General features: G+C 37.5%; 1 long non-coding RNA gene across 1 annotated transcript in view; it reads left to right on the plus strand.

The window, feature by feature from the left end:
• LOC103456791 (uncharacterized) overlaps positions 1–9,382 on the plus strand; it is a 28,820-nt gene extending 19,438 nt beyond the window's left edge. The window contains exon 3 of the long non-coding RNA XR_532321.3: positions 9,002–9,382. This is a non-coding gene — a long non-coding RNA (uncharacterized LOC103456791). The remainder of the gene's footprint in view (positions 1–9,001) is intronic.
• Positions 9,383–21,448: the final 12,066 nt, after the last annotated feature.

Here is a 21,448-nt window from a genome sequence, read left to right on the forward strand (position 1 = left end):
TTTGGAGGTTGCTGAATTATGCAAACCTCGCTGCGGCATTGCTGTTGCTTCATTCACGTTGACTCCCAATTAATTTTACATCTCAGTTATGCCCCTGTTTTTTGACAACGTGCCCGCATGGACAGACTTTATGAAGATTTGAGATAAAACTTTAATGCTGTGGCCAAAAAAAGCATTTGGTATTTACATAAATATATATTTTTTCTGATTGCAGACTATCTAAAATGTACGATGTTTGAATAAATGTTGAACTACTTTAGGAGGGTTGAGCAAGTTCAGTTTCAAAATCACTGACAGTAAAGCGTAATGAGCTAGAAATCAATCATTTTCATTGGAGCGTTTTGTTCCTGTTTTTATACTGCTTTGTTTTTGCATAATTTTAGTCTTCATTTGTTTAGTTTTAAACTGAAATCTTGTATTTTGCACTAAATATTATGAATTTCATGCATGTTGCATTTTGGTCTGATGTCTTTGTGCATTACTGCTTAAAACTCAAGCAGTTTAATGTCATTTTATAGGTTTTGTTGATGTATATTTTCAACCAAAATGATCCCATTATTAGATGTGCAACACAAATATTTTGTGATTTTATTGAAATAAATATGGTTTGAACTGTGATTAAACTAAGCCACTGGCACTTAAAGTAGGCATACCTAAGGATGCACCTACTATCACTTTAATAGCAGGACTTTAGCTGCTGATTATCCGTCTTGATTTTTTTCCTGACTGAACTCTGTGAGAAGATTACCCTGTAAAATTACACTCATTACTCGCAAATTATCCATTTAAAGCAGCTTAATCATGATTGTCTTCTCAGCTAAAGTAACCAGCAGCAATGGGATATAGATACAGGATGAGACCGCCTTCCTCTATAAAAGAGGGGATTTTTTTTTCTTCTTCTTTTTTTCAGTACTTGAATAATTTAGATGTTGGATTTGGAATAATTTAGACTTTTGCATATTTTATTTAAGGCTTAAAAAAATCATCAGAAAGGCACATTTCTTTTTGAATCTTTCTATATTCAACATTTAACTCGGTTTGAGTAAAGCGTTTAAAAAATGAAACAAAGCTTTAAATGAAGGTTTAGATAGTGAAGTTATTTTGTAGCTTAAACAAAGTGGCCGTATGAACTGCTGTTGGAGAATGTTTGTTTAGAGAAAAGTGGAAAAACTAAATCGACTTCATGAAAGGAAGATGATCTAATTGCTACGATGTAGATTATAGATATTTTGAAGTTGTCTGAACTAAATCTTATGACTTGACAGCATCTCAACAATCTGAAAGTAGAAAAAAGGCAAGGAGCTGCACTGTCCAAGAGAAATTACAGTTATCATAAATATCAGCTTTAAAGTTGCATATTAAATGCAAACTCTTTGAGGTAGAGTTCACAGGAACAGCACTGGGTTCATTTGGATCATATTTTGTTAATGTTAAAGATTAATTTTCGTCATACAAAAGGTTACCAATGGAGTACCACAGGGTCAGGGGTTGGACATGCTGACCTTCGCTTTGTGAAAGCACTTTGTCAAATTTTGGATGGCTTCGGATCCAGTTCATTATTATGCTGATGTTAAGAAAATGTATAAATCTGCTTTAAAGTGAGGCTGTAGAGATCTACAGTAGCTCTTAAGTGATAAATGCACATTTTTCCTCACTCAGGAAGGCTAAAAGAACAAAACACTGGAAACTGCTTCAGCGTATCCAAAACTCTGTTGTAGTGAAAATAAAAAAGATACATTTTCTCCAGTTGTATCTTTTCCTGGATGACTCCCTGTAGAAGCCGGAGTACAGATTTCAAATGTTCTTCTTAATTACAGCCCTGAATATTAACGCTTCGTCTCACATTGGAGATCTGATCGTTTCATGCTCTCAACGGATCCGTCTCCTCTCAGACTGCAGCTCCACTGCTTGTTTCTACTAGAGTTCCTTAAAACAGTTTCTATGGAACCAGACTCCAGGTTTTGTCCATGAGGCAGTCACCCTCTGTATTTTTAAGACTAGGTTTAAGGCCTTCCTGACTGATGAAGCTGATGGTTAGAGTGTTATAGGTCATCTGACTAATCTCTATAGTTATACTGGTATGAGGTTGTGCTGCTGCTGCAGGACATACTGACCATTTGTCCAGACTCTGCTATTATCAAAGTGTACTGCTCTCAGGCTTCCAGCGGACACTTTGACATCTTTCTTAGAGTATGTATGCTTTCCAGTCCTGGCATTTTCTCCACCTCCGACTGTAGCAAACACCATCATGTTTTCACCGTCCTCTTTTTCCTCCAGGTTTGCAAACGCTCCTGTCAAATATATAATTTTCTAATGCTTTATTTAACTTAAAAACAACATCCGAATGTTAAGTTGTACGCTCCAGTATTTTTAAAAAAGTGAAATTTAGCTGGTTAGTTACTCTTAGTACCTTACAGTCAAGTCTAGCAGCCATTCTTGCAATATAAACCCATTTTTGTCTTCATTCGTCTCCACTGACCTTTCTGACAAATTTAAACAATCGGTGAAGAAATATTTCTCCCACTGGTAAAGCTGCTAAATGAACACTGTGGAGAATGCTTCATATATATTTCGTTTTTCTCTCTTGAGAATAAAGAAAGCAGCTCAGATTAATTTGCCACATTTCACACAGATGGGTGGAAGACGCACATTTCCTCAAATGTAATTCTTCTTCCACTAAAAGAGAGAAATGCTGTTTAAACATCTTGCCAGGGGACGGCACAATCAATCAGACTAACATTTGTTTTATGCCAACATTAATTTAAATGTTGCTTAACTTAACAGGGGAAGGACAGCTCTGCTGAAGAAGCACAGATGAGAAACATCAGTTATGTAAGCTAATGCATTAGTTTTCTGTTTTTGATCATTTTGTGTTTTGTACCGTAGACAAATTTTAATATATTTAAAATATAAATTTAATGCTTCTCAATGTATTTTTTGCGGAAGATGTTAAGTGTTTTTGGTTTTCTTGCAATACCTCAGAGCTCTGAAAGCTTATGATTCTGAAGAACTGAAACTTTGTTCCAATTCATCGTGGACATTTCCCAGCAATTTTCAAACTTGACCTGAGAAAATTGCACTTGAATGAAGATTTTATTCCAGTTCTCACAGCAGCTGAAGTGTTACTGCAGCCTCGCATATCAAAAAATCAGGACTTCTTCTTCTAGATTCATGGAAAAATTGACATGAAAGTAAAGTTTTATAGACAGACATGAATTTTGAGTGTTTTTTCATGACACACCTGAAATTTCAATGGGATAAATCACAGTTAGAGGCTTCTATGGTGTTTGCACTATGTTTTGTTTCATTTGCCTTACCTGGGAAGTGACTTTTGGTTTAAAAAAATCTAGAAAAAATTATAACCTTTTGTAAAATAAGTGGGTTGAGTTAAAGGAAAGACAGACTTGCAGGGAATTAAAACTTGCATTCACATTTCAAGAGAAGGGCACAACAGAAAAACTGAGTTTTAAAATAATTTTAGTTCAGCATGGTGAAAAATTCAGATCTCATTAATGGCAATTCAAAATGATGTTAGACTTCCGTCAAAACACAATTATTTCTAAACTGTTTAAAATAATCTTTGTTCAAAATTTACTCTGTATTTATGAATTTATAGAAGCCAGATTCAACAACAAAGCAAACAATAATTCACATTCTGTAACAGTTTTCTCATTTTTAATCAGGTAAACTGTTTCAAATCGTAATTAAAACTCGGTTTTAGAACTATAGCACTGGAAATGATTAACATTTTACTCCATTTGCAGCTGATAGAGAAGTTCATCTTCAGTGTTTACATATTTATGTATATTTCTGTATGTTTTATGTAAATAACTGTAGTATAGCAGCCTCTACTAACGTGAGCATTTGTGTTAAAGAAGTGTAAAAAAGAGATTTAATTTTATTTTGAAATGGAAAATGTGAGAACTTGATGTAATTCAGGACATGGAGGGAAAAATATTTTTGAACTGAAGGACTTGGGGTTATTTTTCCACAATAAAGTGAGAAAAATCGCAAAGGAGATTAAACACTTTTATTTTGGAGAATAGCAGGAAAGAGCATCATCTTGAAGTCACCAAATCTCCAGAACAACAATTTCATTTTAAGATTTTGGATTCATAATGAAGGAAGATGCATATCTATCTAAAGAACAGAATATAAAGTAATCAATGCCATTTTAACCCAGTTAACTATAAATTAATTTTTAATAGTTTTACAAAGTGGGGGTAAATGTGAAATGACTCTTTAATATGTTTTACTAAACAGATTCATAACTGCTCGTAGGTCGTTTGTTCAGATTTATTTTTGTTTCTTTAGAAATCAACAAGTAAAGAAAAAGAAAAATGTTTGGAGTCTCTTGAAAACTATTTGCAGTTTCTGTCCGGGGAATTTGTTGCAAACAAGAACCTTAACTCAAAGATTCGGCCACCATGGCTGCTGTAGACATCTCCAGCTAACCTTTCATGAAAGGGAAAGAAAAAGACATGAAAGAATGGGCACATGTTTCTGCAAAGAGCAAGTGATAATGGGCTTTTTAGCGGGTGAGAAATGACGTCCGGAGGTTTTGCTTCTGGCCTCGACACATTTGAACCATCTACTGATCATTCTGACCTCCAACATCACTGGAAAATCATCAAACACCCCATATGCTTCCACGGCCTTGATGAGTTGAAAAGCTGACTTCTGATTTGTAATAAGTAACTGCTAGTTGTTTCTGATGAAAGCAGAGCAAACGACATAACTAGCTGGTTTTGTGTTTTATTGTTTAAAACCTTTGAAGGTTAGTGATTGTGTTGCAAAACTCACAACAGCTTCTCTGACAGATTCTCCTCTCCTGTTGCGCCTTGCAGCAGTTTTGCTGTTACAACCACAGTTTCTTGGATTTTTATTGACCAAAAGTCATACATGAGTGTAAAGTTGAAGGAAAATGGCATATCATTTAAAATGTTTTGTGCACATGATTCATGATAACTTTGACATTCTTTTTCATTCAGTACCGCTTCCACCGGAAAAACAGCTGCACAGATAGAAAGTAAAAATAAAATCCCATTAGGTCTGGACTGTGCATGGTCCATTCTAACACACATAATTTGATCTAAAGCAGCCATGTCTCAGAATATTTGTGCTTCACTCTTTATTTTTATAGACAATGGATTGAACTGTGCTACATGAGATCTTCAAGTTTACATCATTGCTGTAAAACCCAACTCTGGTTTTAGCTTCTTCACCACTTTGGCCCTGATCTGTCCGATTTGTTCTCTCATGTTTTCTAACCTCTAGTCTTCACAAAACAGATGGGTGTGCCAGGGGCGCCGTATAGGGGGGCAAAGTTAGGACGATTCTAAAGACCCCTGAGCGGCAGGGGGCCCGAAGCAATTTATTTTTTGTTCATAGAAATAAATAAAAAAAATGGGGGCCATGTCAATTACAAAATCAAATCATCTTGTGTTTTCAAAGATTGTCTTTAGCAGTAAAACATTTTATGTTCCCCCCCAGACCAAAAAACACACATCCAAATTTTCCCTGAACCTCCCTGGATCTGCATGAAATGGTTCGTTCCTGCTTGGAGCGCTTGATGGTGACGGTGATCAGCAGCAGTCAGTAGAAGACAAGAACGACTGTAGCTGTTACTATGCTGCTAAGAAAAATTATAAAGTCAGGTTTTCAAAAAAAAAAAAGAAAAATAGGGAGAGAGAAAAAGGTAAGAGTGTTGATTTATAGCCCAGTTTTTCTCCGAGAGGTGGGTAGGCTGTGTGAGATTATCAACCCCTCACCATAGTTAGCTTAGCTACAGGCTAATCGTTTGCCTCCTTTTAACTAGCATTTAATGAATTAAGGAAAAACATTACCAAGACTTTCATATATTTAACTTGTCCCTGTACCTTTTACCACTTAACAGATGAGTCAGTCAGCAGCAGCTCTAACCCATGTCCCTCCTGACCTGTCCTCTCCTAAGTGAAATTAAAGCTGCAGTATGTAACTTTTATAAAATATGTTGCCACGTATTTGTTAAAACAGTCGTTATGTTGTGACGGTTTGGTATGAGAGATAATCTGTGAAAAATCTATTTCCTCTGTCTTCTCCCAGTGCTCTCTAGAAACAACCAGTCAGTGGCAGGAGAGTTTTAGTGCTGTCAATCACAATCTCATGGTGCTGCTCATTCTCCCTCCCCATCACTCTGTGCTATGCTGCAGCTAGAATAGCCTGTTGTAAATGCTCAGTCTAGTTAGCATAACTATCAATGATGGCAGATAAACATTTTACCTGTAATGATAAGTTTTTTCTCTACCATTAACACATTTAGCAGTGAGTGAATGAGGATGATTGACAGCACTAAGACCCTCCTCCTGGTTCTGATTGGTTGTTTCGGTCAGAACGTTGCATTACTTTAGCTGGTAATAGTAATTCAGGAAGGAGGTGGAGGAGATTGATTGTTTTCACAGATTATCTGTCTCATAACAAACTGCTACGGTGACAACTTTAACAAATATGGAGAAAACATTTTTTATTAAACTTATATACTGCAGCTTGAATAAAATCCAACTACATAGCATTTTTTGAAAAGTCTAGATTGCTTTACGTGTAGTTGCACGTTGCTTTTGACTGTTGCTCGTGGGGAGAGACATTTCAGTAATCTAAAACTAACAGAAAAGATTTAAGCAACCTACTTGCATACTGTGCGTGGACTGTTGGATGTAAAATTCATGAGCTGTAAATATTGTGCTAATTATCAGTATTGAACCAAAGAAAGCAAGTTGCAAGCCTTTAAAATTGTGACACTTTTTATGGATCAAATACTCAAAAAATTGTAACAGCAGCTGCAAATGGGGGGGGCCCAAACAAATTTTTTGTCAGGGGCCCCAAGATTCCTGGCAGCGCCCCTGGAATGTGCACTAATAGAAAGTTACACAGATAGGCTGCAGGTGAGTATATTCCATTTTACTACTATTAAATACTCTGTGTTAATGTTTCACACAAAAATCCCCCCAAAATTATAGGAAGGTTTGTTGTAATGTGGAAAAATGTTCTTCCTTTCCACTTTATCTCCATTTTACAAACTTTATAATATGGCAGCTTGTGTTTCTGATCAGATTCATCATCTATTTTGGGCGTTAAATAATTTAGGGCCATATTTTCCAGCTATGAGTGCGGAGTAATTTCAACCAGAGTTATTTCAGTCAAATTATCTACAGAAATGAAATTAATTAACTTTATCTTTTACTAACTGCTGCAGGTAAGATTTGGTATTTTAGCCAGTTAAGCATGAGGTCAGAGTCTGATAAAACTGTTAATGCGACACAGTTACCTGAAGATTCCCGCCACTCTTTTCTAATTAAAAGATGAAAGGACAGAGATTAAAGGTTTAGAACAAAATCAGAACGCCGATGCTGGAATGGAAACCAATTTTTACACCGTTTTGTTTGGTGCCACTTTATTACCAAGTCTGAAAAATGTCAAAAAAAATTTTAGAGATTAAAAAAATATTTCTTATGGTGTCTTGCTGGATCTTAATTTACACCTGCTGAAAAAAGGAAAGTTATACATTGACACAATCCAGTGTATTTCTTAAGACGTAAAAAGCAGTGGATGTACAGATGTAAGTATTTATGTTTATTAGAAAGAAACTAAACTGAACCTAAGGAAGATATAGCCATATTGGTCCTGTAAAGGTGGACAGGTGAATATTATTTCACCTAGCCAGAGAGCAAACTGGCAGAAAGTGATGGACAGGTGAAGGAACGATAAGACTTGGACATGAAATTGTTTTGTTGATGAACAGCAATCTGTCTTTTTAACTCAAAATATGTCAGAATTTAGTTTCTTCTGCATGCAGGGGCTTCTGATGTGAGCTTAGATGTTTCATTAAAACCCCCAGCATGTAAAAAAAATGAATAAATAAATAAAAAATGTCCGAACTTCTCACGGATTTACAGCTTATGAGACTGTTTCTAATCTGGAACAGAGTGTGCAGGAAGCATATTAGCATTCAGTGAGGCGCGCAGTGCAGTCTCATCAGCTTGTCAAACTAAATTACAGGTGCAGAATACACAGTGAATCATTCATCACCTCGCACTGTCCTCCCAAGTCTCCAACTGCTTCCTCTTTGTTTAGCCACGATGCTCCATTGAAGATTCATCCAATCAATGTAATTGCTGGTGATTGTGCGACTCAATCCAGTGCCTCCTTACAATCACAGCTACGATCAATGCCCATGGCTCCCTTCCTTCTGCTGTCACCATGAAGGATTATTCATGCATGCTACAAGGAGAGAAATTATTTTATGTGAAGATTTATCCGATTATTGCTAAAGTACCCGAAGGCAGCAGTTTATGTCTATACTACCTCAGGCTTTTGTCATGTTTAATGGAGGTGTCCCATTATTTAAGAAGGAGGACTGCAGATTAAGATGCTGATATATGTGCAAGTGGCAGAAAAGTGACATTTATTTATTGCCTTTATGGTAATTACCATGAAACTTTAGAGGGGAAAGTATTTTGTGAGTTCCCTGTACGTTTTGTCTTAAGGCGGATGTAAACAAAACACAGGTAGCCTGTGCTTGCCAGTTCTGCTGACATCCTAAAAGTAACCAGTACATGGCCTGATTGGACCTCATCGGACACCATGGAAATAAGAAAGTAGCTAATAACAATTAGGAAGCGAAGACTCCTTGATAATGTTTTATTTCTTTTAAAACAATCGTTATGCCCTGTTTCACCATGACTGCTCTCTCTAAACAACTGTGATGTGGCTTCTGCTAATTTAAATTTAAGAAATATAATCTCTTAAAATGAACTCTTATGTCGAAAGGACTCAAGAAATACTTTTAAAGTATGGAGAAATTGGAGTTTGCTGAAATCTGGATGAGCACAAAAGGGACCAGAAATTCTCTGATTGGTGCTTTTCTAAATATTTAATTTGTGCCTCAAATGTCAGCTTTCCTCATCAGTGTTTTTATTTTTAATTTGTGTGACTCTGTGGTCTTTCTTGAACTGTGAATTGACAGGAGATTGTGTAGAAACAGAGGAGGAAGACCAGGAACTGAACCCAGAAGAGCAATGAGTACGAAAGTTTCTTCAGATGCTTCCACCAACTGAACCATGCAGGGCCCCATTAACAGGATACAACTTTCCAGCATCACAGTGGAATCCTGAGATTCTGGAGACGAAGATGACTGCTGGAGGAACTTAGTGTGTCGCCATCATTGAGACAAATTATAGAAATGACTTTTAGAGTGTCAACCTAGCCGTTTCTAATTTGAAGTTTCAGTGGAGGAAAAAAAAGTAAAAACTTTGCATCTGTTCCATAAATCCTGTGTGATTTATCAGAATTAGCTAAATGATCTCATTAAATGCTTTAATAAAGATGAACCCTAATGGCCCAGACAGCTACGTGGGACTTTGTCTGGATTCTCCTCCAGCATGCTGACAGTGTCTTAATCTCCTCTTTATATATCAGCCTCTTCTTTAAAAACTGCAGCTTGGTTCTCATCAAGCTCAGAACAACACGCAGCCTGACTGTACCGACACAGGAACTGTATTAACGTCATGCGGTTATAAATATATTGGAATTATATTTTGTTTTACCTTTAAGTCAGGGCTGTCCAAACTTTTTGTCACGTGGGACAAAATTGCAGACTCAAAAGTAGTCACAGGCCAAAAAGCCCACCCTAAAAAAAAATTTAATTTCTCAGGAATCTTGTGATTAAGTATTTTGTAGAAAATGTTTGTTAATCTAAAAATTATGTTTATTTGGCTTTTTTTTCCTCCTACATTGGCCCTACACCAAAGCAGATTTTGCATGATTGCTTTAGACAGCTAGTTTTAATTTTTCTTTGGGCTCAATTAAATAAATTGATTGTCAGTAATAAGAACATGATCTGGGTCACTTTGTTTCAAAATGTTTATGTTCAACCAAGTTTAAGCAAAAATGAAAGCTGATTTGGGTGAAGCAAAGTTAGTTTTCCAGTAAAAGTCTCTTGGTTTTACTTTTTATTAAAACTTGGTTTCAAAATTACAAACACTTTTTGTTGTACTTTACATTCTCCATTAGAAAATTATGTTGGTAACAAGTTTTACCCTGATTACAAATTAAAAGTCTATGTGCATGGGGACCGAACAAAATCATTCCAGGGGCCACGAATGGCCCCTGGGCCGCACTTTGGACACCTGTGCTTTAAATGAAAGGATCTTTTTCATGAGCTAATCTTTTAGACAGACTTCCTTCCAGCAGTAAAATAATCTATTAATCTGAGAGGATTTAAGTAATCACTGTGTTTTTTGGGGAGCTCACAAAGACGTCACAATGTGATCCAGCAGGCTGCGGCTCGGGCCTCTTTCCTGCTCTCGCTCCGTTTCAACGCTGCTCTTAGTTGATGAAACTCAACATGTGCTTTATAAGTGCAATTTGTCCGTGTATTTCCAGTTGGGGCACTGTGTGTCGGCCCCGCGCCTGGGCCACGGTGCTGAGCAGTGGTGGTGTCCTAAGCTGTGCTGATGGATTGCTGGGCCGCAGGCTGCCGGGTGCAGGCGCTCGCATCGGCTCCCATCGACGCAGCGCGACCCTTTAGCCGAGGGGGATGGCTTAGAGTGCAGCTATTAGAGCAGCGCCCAAGAGTTCCCAGGCTCATTATGCCCAAATGTTGCATGCACACAGGAAAGCCAAAACTGTGGCCTGTCTGGATGCAGGTCCATAAACATCTAGGCCAAAAAAAAACAAAAAAACTGCTAAAAGCATGAGATTGGGCCTCATTGATGCACCACAGGGCAACATGTACAGGAAATTGCTGTAGAGTGAAACAATTTACCAATTTTAAAATAGCAGCATCATTATGTGAAGAGCACATATGCAGCATTTAAGCGGCAGGCAGGATGGATGACTTCTCAGGACTACAACAGGTGCACTGTTAGATTTGGTGCCTGTTAATTATATTTACTTGTCTGAGCAGAGCTTGTAATTTTTGTTTGCTTCCTCTGCTGGTGTTTGCGTGTCTTTTGCACTCATTAGGAGGAGAAATGGAGTTTCATCAGAGCTGGAAGCAGGATGCCATGTCTTTAAGTACTTTCACTACTGATTCACTGTAGGCCTTCCTTAATGTGTTTGTAATGACGGCGGCTTTTTGGAGTGGTGTTAAATTGATTACATCTCTTTTAATGTTTTAATTCTACCTGAACCGTCATGAACTGTAGAGTTGGGTTGGTTTGGACAGGTTTCTTTTTTCCTTTTCCCAGTGTTGACTAGAAACAACCAATCAGAGCCAGGAGGCGGGTCTTGGTGCTGTCAATCACTCTTCATGTTGTGTTTCTCATCCTGCAAGTATAACTAGGTTTAGACGATATGTAGATGGATTGAATTCATAGTATAAAGTGATGCTGGCATTGTCATAAAAAGTTTTAATATAAATGTATTTTTGTTTAACTCAATGTTCTGTAAACATGTTGACTCATTTCAAATGAATCCACTTAAAGTTGGTCTGTTGGTCTTGACATTACATTTAATGATCTAATTACTGAAAAAAAGGGTTATTCCACCAAAATCAGCTGTGCTCAGAGAATGAAACTGATAACGTCTGTTTTTAAGTTCAAAAATGTTGCCCACCAAGATTTATTACAGTGTTTTAACATTTTCACTTGAGTAATGTTTATAGCACACTGGTGTGGGTGGAAAATATGAGTCATCTAAAACCGGAGGCCAATGTGGAAAAAACAACAGACACAAAGAATGAGCAGAAAAGTTGCTTACCAACCGAAATGTTTGGAGATGATTCCCGGGCCGTTTTCCAAACTGTCAATCAGCTCATTGCAGACTTACAAAGCTGTAATGAGAAACACTCTGCCCACGGCTGCCCCGTGAGTCCAGTTAGTGGTTTGATTTATTGAAATTTGCTGCTGGCCAATGCTGAGTCACCAGCTCAGTGGTGAAAGGACCACTGATACTTCACAGTTCCTGTCACCACTTTCATTCTATTTAGCATCAGACATTTTTCTTTCTCTCTGCAAAGGGTGCAATCATTCAGTCAGCAAAGCCACAACTGACAAGCAATGTTTGAGACTGGTTGGATGTATGAGAATTGGACATTATGCCCATAAATCCACTTATGTCTAACTGCATATACACACATGAGCAAACCATTTGTTTATTAAGAAATCATAAGCTTATTTCTAATCTTTAGTTATTCTGCAGATTGATAGTCATATCAGTGCAGCCTGCAGTAATGTGGTTTTCTGGATAGTGACCAAAAAAATGAGATGGCAAATATACAAGCAACTGAATACGCATGGATGAATGTTTAGGAAGTTGTTTTTTTCATGATTCATACATAGACCACTGAACATGAGACTGTTTTGTTTTAATTATTTACTTGTGCAGCATTAATTCACAACAAATGTCGTCTCAAGGAAGTTTACAAAACAAACAGACCCAATTTCTAAACAAAAATACTCAGTGAACTCAGTCCATTTGACAGATTTAAAAACCTTCAAGCCTTCGAGGTTGGAAACCCTCCCTCCCTTCACCAGTCTTCAGTTCTCTCCACAGGATATATTCATCAGATTTAAATCCTTAGATCCAAATAAGCTGCTGCTGGTCACAACCCCCAACTCAACGTTTACACACACATGTAAAATTGGCTGCAAATAGATGCTCCATTTCACAACTGTGCATCTTTGAAAAGCAGACGTAGAGCCTCCTGCACAACCACTGAGAATGCAACAAGTGGTTTCTGAGTGGCAAGTCAACAACAAAACACGTTCCTTCTCCAGTAGCCATTGTAAACCAGCTGACCAAATGTGCTGGAGCTCAGCTTCGGTTGCTAGGTGACGGGCAACCGAAGCTGACTTTACTTTCTGGAGTTTTTTTGAAATGGCTCATTTTACAGACCCCAAAAAAACAACAATTTATTGCCAAAAGCTGGCTGGCAACAGTGATTGGGTTGTTTTTTAAGAGCGTTTGAGACCCAAGTATAAGTGCAAAAACGTGCAAAATGTGTATTTTTCCTCACATTTTGCTACGACTACATTTTAACACACAAAGAGAACTGAAAAAAGAGAAGTCTCAGGATAACTTGTGCCTCGCCACCCATGTAGCCTGTGTGTTGGCAAACCTGTGTGTTAGCAATGTTTGCTAGTTCACAGCTAATTCTCAAACGTAAGCAGGGGTTTCCTACTCAACATCCAGTGGTCCAACAGGACAGGAATGAAAGAAATAAAATGTACAAGTGGCAAATTATACAGTAATTTTTCACACCCCTTCTGAATGCCACTCTTAGCAATTGCCCCTCTGAGCATATCTATTAGTAGATGCATTAAGTGTCGAAATCATTTTACAAAAGTTCACATTGAGACCATTTAATCCATTTTACAGTGTGGCTACTAAGAGAACATGAGCTTTGGGTGTAATTTTATGTACTTTTCCAAGTTTTAATAGCTGCACTGGTGAAACTGATGTCCTGTCATGCTGCTGCACAGAGCATAAAAGCATGATTATTTTCTTTGCTTATCTCTTCTTGTCTGTTATGATTCAATTTTCGCTGCGGCACAAGTCCTGGCAAAGACTTAGATGCGCGCAGGCCTTATCAGAGCTTTCCTTCAGTCCTTCCACGGCTTTGTAGAAAAATCTCTCCTGCCTTTCCCGCTCTGTCCGTCTTCCTTCAGTTTGCAACCCTGAAACTGATGATAATCACTGGAATTTTAACATGCGTCGCCTCCATCCAGACAAACACAAACAGTTCACCGTTGTACTCCAACACACTTGTCTTCCTCTTAATCGCATTTCGACGTGATACTCCATCTGTGAGCCTCCATTTGTCACAAACTCCCAGAGCTGATCCCTCGCAATTAGTCCTTGTTCCAGATTGAAAGATGAGCAGGCCATAATCAAGCAACTCAGAAGCTAGAAACTCTTTGTGACTGATCACAACTTGTCAATAATGGTGATGTAATAAAACTTCCTAGAGCCAAAGAAAGTCTGTTAGGCAACAGAGATTAGGAAAGATGAATCATCTACACTTGTTCCGAGTGAAAATGACTGAAGAACTTGGCGCCTCTGTTCTTTCATGTGAAGTGTTTCCATTTTGTCCTTGAGAAAAGTTCCTCCACTTTCAGGTTTTAACACCTCCAATGAATCAGATCTAAAGAAAAACTGTTGGCAGGCCTGGTAAAAATGTGAATCATTAGGTTTGAACATCACTAAGCATGTGACTTAATAACTTTTTTCTCTTTCTCGTGTCTTTTTCTGTCAGCACAGTTCTTCGCAAAAGTATTTCTACCCTTTCAGGTATTTTACGTGATGGACCAACACAAAGTTAAGCTTCATTTCAAAGTGAAATGATGATGCATTAACCCTTTGCAGTCGAGGTCTAACTGGCCATCCCAGTCTCTCTTCTCTGTGCGTCAGCGCTCGCTATGAAGCCATGTAGCGATAGCTAGCTAAACTACTACTAACCCTACACACACCACAAACTCTAACTAACACACTTATAGTCTAAAAAACCCATCGAAACACTCAGTAAAATCCCCAGCATCGCTGCACCCTAGTCTCTTGCCGTATCCAAATCCCCCCCCCTCGTCTCTTTCCGCGTGTCTCCGTTCTACCTAGCAACAGACCGTCAACACATTTTCATTGGTTGTTTCGAAATGTGGTACATTTAGACCCCACAAAATAAGGTGGAAATCATCAATCTTATTTCTGGCTTTATTTTAAAGTAAATAACAACAAAACCAATATAAAAACGCCACTTTTATAAAGTTTGAAGTCCGTGCTGTCCAACAGAGTCGAAATGAAAACTCTGTATGCCGTCTGTTATTACGAAGCCTTATTAATGCGTCACATGCTTGTACGCCGGGTGGCGAGTAGCGACTAAAATGTCAATCATTTTACAAAAGTTCACATTGAGACCATTTAATCCATTTTACAGTGTGGCTACTAAGAGAACATGAGCTTTGGGTGTAATTTTATGTACTTTTCCAAGTTTTAATATGTGTAGGAATTAATTCATGGTTTACAACATTTTGCAAAACAGACATTTGAAAAGTGTGCGTTTCTTTGCAGAGTCGATATTCTGTAGATTCTGCAAGTTTTTAATGGTATGTTTCTAGCAATTTTAGACTCTTATATTTGCCACATCGTCTTTGTGAAACTAGTGAAAACCAGCTGTACTGGATGGAGACCAGATATTTTCAAGTCTTTCCACGTGTTTTCAATTAGAAATGAGTCTGGACTTTGATTTTGACCTTCTAACACACAAATGTGCTTTGATCTAAACCATTTTAGCGAAGCTGTGGCTTTGCGTTTAGGACTGTTGTCCTTTATGAGGTTGATATCCACCCCAGTTTCAAGTTTTCTGCCACTTCTAAAGCAAGGGTTTTAAAACCTACACCTCAAAGGCAATTGACAATAGTTGCTTTGTCTGTTTCCTAACTGCTCTAATTGCATTTCTGTCTCTGACCTTTCCTTCATGTTGCTGAAATTTCAATCCTTGCCTCGCAGATTTTGGTTTTGTTCTGCCTCATTATTCGTCTTTTTTGTCAGCGTTTCTAGCGTTAATAGTTCTCTTCTCTGTGTGGTCCAGTGGGTGAAACAATCCCCAGGAACTGGAAACTTCTGTATGTTTTGTGTCCAGAATGTACTGAAACAATTACAAATATGTCATTAAGGAAATAATCACTGGTCGTGTTTCCACTGACCATATAATTCTGCAAAAACTGTGATTTTTTTTCTTTTTAGTTTTTTTGCTCTGAGGTTGTATTTCTGTTGTATTTATCAAAATTCCATTGTAGTTTTGAAAAGTACACACATTTTGATTTGTGTACTTTTCAAAACTACAATGGAATTTTTTTTTCCTCAACACACAAGTTGTGATCGACAACTGGATGTTACTACTGCCAAAAAACAATGTGAATAAGCTCCAGTTATTTTTATTTTAGTTGGATATTGTGAAAGTTTTGTCGACATTAGTAACGGAAACACAGCTAGTGAAAGCTTTTTTATTTGCTTTAAGCAAAACGCTGATAAATGCTTTACTTAGTCACCTAAATGGATCCATTTAAAAATCAAATCCAATGTTTTAACACCTTTTCTATTAGTCAAGATGTTTCTCTGCTAATGACTAAAACACATTTATCCATCAGAGCAATAAACTATTTCTAAAACAGAAAGACGGGCTTAAGAACAATTATATCTAATGGATGTCGAAAGGTAATTTTCAAAAAAGTATTTTAATTTATTGAACATGACTGTAAATATAAATACCAGATCAACACTCAGTTTTTAAACACAGAGGAACAAATCTTCTCTGCGTTTCTGTGTGGGTGAATGTGAAACAGATTGTAACGCATTTTGTGGAGTCTGCATATGTTTAGAAAGGTGTTACAAAATATTTCACATTTACACTTCCAGTACCGCACGGCAATCTGTGCAATTAACTGACACATCCAGTAAGAGTGTGTAAAGAGGCTTAAATTAGCGCTTTTACACACCTTTTCTTTGACTGCATCAGCCGGATATGGCACTGATGATTTTAGATAAATCTAATCTTTGATCTGAGTAGATTCATTTATTACTGAGTGTAAATACTTTCCTCATGAGTTTGGATGAGAAAACAGTCCCATGGCATCACACCTCCTCCACCATGCTCAACAGTGAATATGAGGAACTTTTCATCCTTTCTATCTACATTTGAAGTTCATCAAACTCCAAACTTTTTGAGTTGAAACCAGTTTCTGTCAGGCATTACCAAACTGATCTGATGAATACTGCAACATTTTTATAGCAATAGAAAAGTTTACACATCTTCCATAACACATTTTTTTATTTTGTTCCGTTAATCTTAATCTTTCTGTGATCATTTTTATTAAATGTAGTGACCCACAAAGCTAAGCGAGAGCTATATCTGTGCGTATTTGAATATTATCTCTCTTGCATGGCTCAACAAACAGCTGAGGCTCAGCGGGGGGTAAAGCAAACTACTGCAATATGTAGGCTGGAAGGAAGCGCTGCGTGGAATACAAACTAGGACAGGAGCAGAGACTTCTGAGAGGAAACTGGGAAAAGATTTGCTTCAATTAGGCTGAGAAAGGTCAGCTGTTTGGATGACAGATTGTTAAACAGGCAATGAGAGAGTGTGTTAGCGAAAATCCATACGGTGATAGACTCGGCAGTCATGAATGCTATTTATCGAAATAAAGCTCTCAGGGCTCCATCATCTCTTCACCTTTATTGGTTTTTATATATTTTCTGGGCATTTTCCAGTGATTCTTTTCCCCTTGCGATTCCAATAGAGCATTTTCGCTCTATCAAAACCATCCGTCTAATTCTTGCTGTGTTAAAGCAGCTGTGATCCTTCATACTGTCCTGGCACAGCAGATTTTGCTTTTGGTTCGGCGTATCCTGCCGATGAATGATCAGATTTGCAGCTGGTTTCCTCTGCTTGGCGCTGGACATGCAGGGAGAGTTCACTGCAGTTGTTGGAGGAAGGAGAAGGAAATGCAAGTCGGTCGATCATAGAACCAAAACCAAGAAACTTTTTGCAAACACACTTTCAGCAGACTTTCTTAAAATGTTCAGTTATTCCATATGAATGTTTTATTTTTTAATTGTGGGTGGGAGCTAGAGCACCAGAAGAGAACCAAAATGCGCCTCAGGAGGCCATGCAGACTCCTTGCAGAACTTGGCAGGGATTTTAATCAAGAATCCTTCTTGCTGTGACTCATCTGAGGTCTATTTCTTTTAAATTGTTGTACTACTACAAACGCTAATATCTACAGTTTGCATAATTTTTACTCTTGGAAGTTCAGCAAATGAGGACCAAAGAAAATAAATGGCTGTTTTGCAAGCACGAGCCAATAGGGTGCCAAGTAGCATTGTGTTCGGGTATTTCAGCTTCCCAAGCTGCAATGTCTTAGATTTGCCCAACAAAAAAAATCACAAATAGGCAAAGTTTGCATGAATAACATGGAGTCACGTTCCACAGAATATTACATAAATAGGCTATCTTTTTATGTCAGATTTAAGTAAAGACGTACATTTTTCCAAAACCGAAGCTCCTTTTTTCATTGTTTTATAATCTTTCGATAGGCCTGTCATTCCTCAAACACACGTCTTTATTATGAAAATGTTTATTTGTAAACCACATTTCTAAATGAAATGCAGAATCTGTTAACCTAATCCAGGTTCATAGTGAGACAGTGAGACTCGGGTAACATCACTAACTCTCAAAGTCCAACTTTCTCAAAAAATTGTATTGCAAATGACCCATCTGTCCTAACCAGATAATCTGAAACATCATAGTAGAACAAATATGAAAAAAATACTTCTTGGTTTCCCTGCAGGTTTTTACTGTTATCTGATTACTTAAATTAAAACTCGTTTCAGCCACATTTCTAACAGGCAGAATGGAAAAAGATTTCTGGATGGAGGCTGAAAGCTCTTCAAGAACCAAAAGACGATGGGTTCAGTGGTTCTTTTTAAATATTCATTATGTTTCTTTTCCAACCGTGTCTGGTTTTAAAATTGCATCACATTTTGAAATGCAGAGCAGCTGACATCAAATTGCAAAATATTTACTGGTATTGCTACATACCAGTTGCAGAAAACGCCCCAGGCTCTGGGTTATGGAAAAGACAATCTAGAAGGAGCACAAGCAATTAAATTATTTTTTATTCATATGTATTTACACAAAATGCCCCAAAAGAAAACTAATTAGCAAATGGAGAAATGTTTGGGTCCCTCTGCACAGCACGCATACGACATGCAGGACTAATTAATTAGCAGCTTAGTGTGATTATATCTCATCTGTTGCCTCCATTCTGATTTTTCTTCTGTCTCACAGCAATGCTGGTGACGAAAGTTTTCTGTAATGTTTTTGTAAGTACAGCAACTTTGCCTGAGGTTTGTTTTATGTTGTGGTTGTATGGCCACATGGAATGATGAAAAATATATATAATTATAAGGGCATTAATAGCAGTTTTGTTTTTTGCATTCTCTGTGAGTTGCTTTGGCAAAAGAGTCGGAGATTTTTTACTTTTGTTAAAGGGGAAGTATGTTGTGTTTTTTAGGCACACCGTGCCATTTTATAGGATAGTCAGGTGTTAAAAGGATACATAAATATGACGTGAAAGGAATTTTACTTTCTAATTTAACGCCTTGAAATTGGGCCTCTGTCTCTTTAAAAAAAAAAAAAAAAACTGCTTTTTCTGAAACTTCGCCTTCAGGAAGTTCTTCTTTAATAATGCAGAAACGATTTTATCAGCGTTGCAATGAGAAGTAGTTTGCTTACTGAGCTCAGCAGATGTGTAGTTCCAGCAGATGTTTGCTAATTGCTGCTTGCTAGTCTGGAGGAGCTGAGTGGGAGAGTCGCCCTGTGAGGCGGAAACTTGGAAACTGCAGCTCTGAGGAGGAGCTGCGTCTCGAAGGCGGGGCTAGGTCCCCTGAGGCGTTTAGGTGAATGGTTGCCATGAGAGATTAAAGGATTACTCAAATATGCATGAAAGAATAAAAGCAATACTCTGTGTGTTTTTGATGAGGGAATAACATTAAATATGATGTAAATCTCAAAAAAGTCGATTTTACATAATGCTGCCCTTTAAACAGACACGTTGTTGCTTGTAAACGCTTATTGGAGCTTGCCAATAAAGTAGAATCACACAGATGCACAACAATAACCTATCCAGACATGACTTTGCACCTAAACTGACAGGAGAGAAGCAGCAAAGAGGTGCATGGTGACTTTGGAGGAATCGCAGAGATCTCCGGCTCAGGTGGGAGAATCTGTCTGGACAACTCTGTCATGCATGCCTCGAGGCTGTTGATTATTTAATACTGCTTAAAAAGAAATCATTTTGTGAAAAATACAAGTTCTGCTTGCAACTGTAAAAGAAATTCACCCTGAAAAATATCTCAAATAATTGAGTAAAATCCTTAAAATAATGACATTCAAGCTCAAACTGAATGTAAGTAAACATCAGTCTGAAACTGCACGTAAAATATCAAGAGATTGTTGAAATATTTCTCTGCCTTCCTCCGACACAAAGCAGCAAGCTTCTGTGTCGCCTCCTCTGATGCCTTTTCGTATGACATGCTTACTTATTTATATCCAGCTTTCATTAAACGAATTTTGTCGTCGTTTTTCATGTTCAGGAAACCGTTCCAGTCTCAGAGTCGCAGCTCTGTGTAGATCTTAAATTGCTTCAACCACGTTTTTGTCAACAATGAGCTAATTGAGATTACAGCCAGGAGAAGACGGCGAGCAACATCAAGAAATCTGGGTTATATGTACATAATTACAGCATGATGAAAAGCTCTGGAACAATAACAAAGAGTTTGTTGTTCATCTGTTTGTTTTGTTTGCGCTCTGATGATTCATGTATCGCCTAAAGAAAAGTCTCTTGAAGGCGCTCATCTTCCATGGATGTGGTTGTTAAAAGAAACACTTTAAAACGCAAATGGTCGGAAGATGTCAACAGAGTGCAAACAGAAATTGTTCTAATTTTAATATTTGTTTCCATGCATATCTGACACATCCTTGGTGGTGTTAGGCTCACGGAGAAAAGGAGATGCAGACTCGGTTAATATTCATGTGCAAATCCCAGCTGACTTAATGCACCGCTCTTGTTAGAAGTGTCTGCTTTTGTCGAGGAACAGAAAGAAAGAGAGAGGTTCATTTCCCGCTTTATCCTGCATTTAAAAAAAAAAAGAAAAGATCATCTGTAATTATGTCAAATTACACAAAGGTAGAATTTTTTGAAAACAATGTAAGAAAATGTCTTGGAGAGGACAATTTCGGATGATTGTTGATGATTGCCGTCAAAGTCGAACAAACAAGACACAAAAAACTCAATCTTCCTCTTAGAAACAGTAAACACAAATCCTGCTTCTCTTGTTTTTATTTTGGTGAAAATATTGAGACAAAGTAAAGTAGAATCACACAGATGAAGCACTGTGACTTCATCTGTGAAGTCACAGTGAAGCACTGAAATCACATTTTTTCGCATTGCCGGTTCATATAGGTTCAGAAAAGTGTACATTCCTGTTGTGCTTTCTGGGTGGGAGCCAATCAGTTTCTACAGCATCAACTCACCTGAATAAACTTAAGACTTGTTTTGTATCTTTTTTGTACTTGTTATTGTTGCGGTTTGATACCATTGGTTGTCTAAATGATGGTTATTTTGTCCTTACAGCATATGTAAACAAATTCACGATCAAAATATCACATCAGAGCGTTGAAAGCAAATGTGGGTTTAATCAAGTTTATGTTTAGTACATGCTTAAAGGTTATTTTCAAAAGAAACCTAATCTGACAAAGATTCACAGAAATGTATTCAAATTTATTGAATATTACTTTATGAGGTTGGAGAAAAACAAATGTACAAGCCAAATTAACCAATAAAATCATTAAAACATACCGTAAATTTCAACAAAACACAAAAATAACAGGAAGTGTCATCAATGTAAATTTTAA

Source organism: Poecilia reticulata, chromosome 20 (genome assembly GCF_904066995.2).
Source record: "Poecilia reticulata chromosome 20, P_reticulata-male-v2, whole genome shotgun sequence".
Lineage (NCBI taxonomy): Eukaryota > Metazoa > Chordata > Actinopteri > Cyprinodontiformes > Poeciliidae > Poecilia > Poecilia reticulata.